The sequence below is a fragment of the Penaeus vannamei genome, chromosome 20 (assembly GCF_042767895.1).
Source record: "Penaeus vannamei isolate JL-2024 chromosome 20, ASM4276789v1, whole genome shotgun sequence".
In the NCBI taxonomy this organism is placed as follows: domain Eukaryota; kingdom Metazoa; phylum Arthropoda; class Malacostraca; order Decapoda; family Penaeidae; genus Penaeus; species Penaeus vannamei.
In genome coordinates, this window is record NC_091568.1 from 39,671,693 (window position 1) to 39,674,192 (window position 2,500).

The following is a 2,500-nucleotide window of genomic DNA, read 5'->3' on the forward strand; positions in this document are numbered from 1 at the left end:
TACGTTTCTTGGTGCAGCTTAGGGGAGGGAGAAGGAAGAGGGGACATAAGCTAATATTATTGTCTTTATTGTCCTTAAATCTTGTTGATTTTTGTGTTTTTTATCTATTAGATGGAATTAATTGTAGTTAGGAGTTACAGCGAGTTAGAAAGAAGCTTTGAGGAGTATCTTTCAGGGTGTATATAAGTGCACTGATGTAGGATAAATCCGTGGATGACGGATGCTGTATTATGCAGGCAACTGGGATGATGGGGGAATGGGTGACAGGAGGGAGGGAGGGATGAAAGAAGGGAGGCAGAGAGGAAGGAAGGGAGGGAGGAAAGGAGGGAAGAAGGAATGGAAGGGAGGGAGGGAGAGAGGGAGGAAGGAATGGAAGGGAGGGAGGGAGGGAGGAAGGAATGGAAGGGAGGGAGGAAAGTAGGGAGGGAGGGACTGAGGGAGGAAGGGAAGTGAATGAAAGAAGAGAGGAAAAGAGGGAGAAAGGGAAGGGAGGGAAGGAAGGGCGGGAGAGAGGGGAGTTGAAGGGGGCTTGGGATGTGTGAAGAGGGTCAAGCAGTAAAGAGGGAGAGAGAGAGAGAGAGAGAGAGAGAGAGAGAGAGAGAGAGAGAGAGAGAGTGAGTGAGTGAGTGAGTGAGTGAGTGAGTGAGAGTGAGAGAGAGAGAGAGAGAGAGAGAGAGAGAGAGAGAGAGAGGGAGAGGGAGAGGGAAAGGGAAAGGGAAAGGGAAAGGGAAAGGGAAAGGGAGAGGGAGAGGGAGAGGGAGAGGGAGAGGGAGAAAGTGAAAGAGAAAGAGAAAGAGAGAGTGAGATGTATAAGTGAAATCAAGGAGAAGCAGATAAGCATAGAATCACCATCTCAAGCTTATCTTTAAGGAGGCGGATTGTCCAACTAAAGATCGTAACGCACTTACCGGCGGTCATTCACTGTCACTTTTACCAGCGATGGTAAAGTGGGATTCACGAAGAGATGGTAACTCGCCCCTCCAATCGTAAATTGACTCGTTCCAATGCTGTGTTCGGAACTCCTCGTCCTGCTCGTTCAGACCAGTTGGACGAGATGTCTTGTCCGTTCGGAACCTCTACTTTCTCGTCGTGGTCAAGTTGTCCATCTCGCCCTCCTGCGAAGCTGGGCGAGCAGGACGAGATGACGTCACTAGTTTTTGCATGTAAACACTGACAGTTGCAGGCAACCACAAGATATTGATGGGTAATTTTATGGCCCTTTATTGGTGTTATCAAAGGATATTTTTGTGTTTGTCAGTTGAAGGTCAGTTAAATATGCACCAAAGAAGTTTCAAAACCTATGCAGCGTGTAAAGTAAAGTCCCTGGTTTCATAAATGAGTGAATGTTTACAATCGAGCCGGTTGCATTCTGGGTAGAAAGGGTCTTGGAGGTTCCGGACGCGGCCTCCTTGTCCTGCTGGTGCTGGACAAGTTGTCTGGACGAGCAAGACGAGGCTTTCCGAATAGCATAACTGCCGTTGCTAGTTTGTATTTATTTATTTACTTATTTTCTTTGCTCAAACAAGGAACCGAACCAATCATACGTTTATTAATCGCTCTTTATCGTCAAAAGGAAATAACCGTAACTCGTTCTCACCGGTCGTGACCTACGCGGCTTGGAGTTTGCTGTCCTTTGCCAAAGCGCCGACAGACCCAGAAGCTGTCATAGTCGCTGAACATTGCTTTTCGTATCAATAAGTTTGTTTTTCTTTAGAATCTGCCATAATGTTGTTAAGAGAAGAAGAAGGGTCTATTCATTCACGACTGCCGATTCCATATACTTTTTGTAATACCATATAGGCCTATGTCTACCTATGATTTTACGAAAAATTGTATTAGCGTTATTATCGCTCGTTTATGTGAAATTTGCATGTCTGCTTCATGACCTTGCCGTGATACGTGGTTATCAACAGTGCAGTCATAACACTTTGCTCAAGAATTGATTTTTGGACGAGATATCACCTAATCGTATCGTTGTTGTTTTTTTAAATATTACAAACGTGCCAGTGGAATAAATTTTTCATGATAAAGGTTCCAATGGACTTATAAATTTCAGTTTCACTTTTTTGTTTGCTTGTTTTACATCAACTCATTAGGTTGTTCGATATATCACGTTTTCTACGTCTAATCCTTGTAAACATGTTTTGCTGTTTCATAAATCGCGGTTAATGCTTCTCTTTTGAATCATTAACATTATTTTACTTAAAGAGCAAAGACTTATATAATGATTTATAAATAAATATGGAAAATTTTCAGTAATCATATCGCGTAAGTAAACGATTAATTGGCAAATTGAATAGCTATAGTTTTTTTTTCAGTTATCTATTATTCATTTATTTATTTATTTTACGGTGGAAGTATATATAGCAAAGCAAAGCGACATGAGATATTTTGATCTATGTGTGTGTGCATACTTGTGAGGTTGGGTGTGTGTTTGTGTGCGTGTATGTGTATATGAATATGTTTTTTTGTTTGTGTTTGTGCGTGTGAATGTGTATGT

At 42.2% G+C, this 2,500-nt stretch overlaps 1 protein-coding gene across 1 annotated transcript in view; it reads left to right on the forward strand.

Annotated features, from left to right (window-relative positions):
• LOC113819719 (organic cation transporter protein) overlaps positions 1–2,500 on the forward strand; it is a 30,635-nt gene that overhangs the window by 176 nt on the left and 27,959 nt on the right. The window lies entirely within an intron of this gene.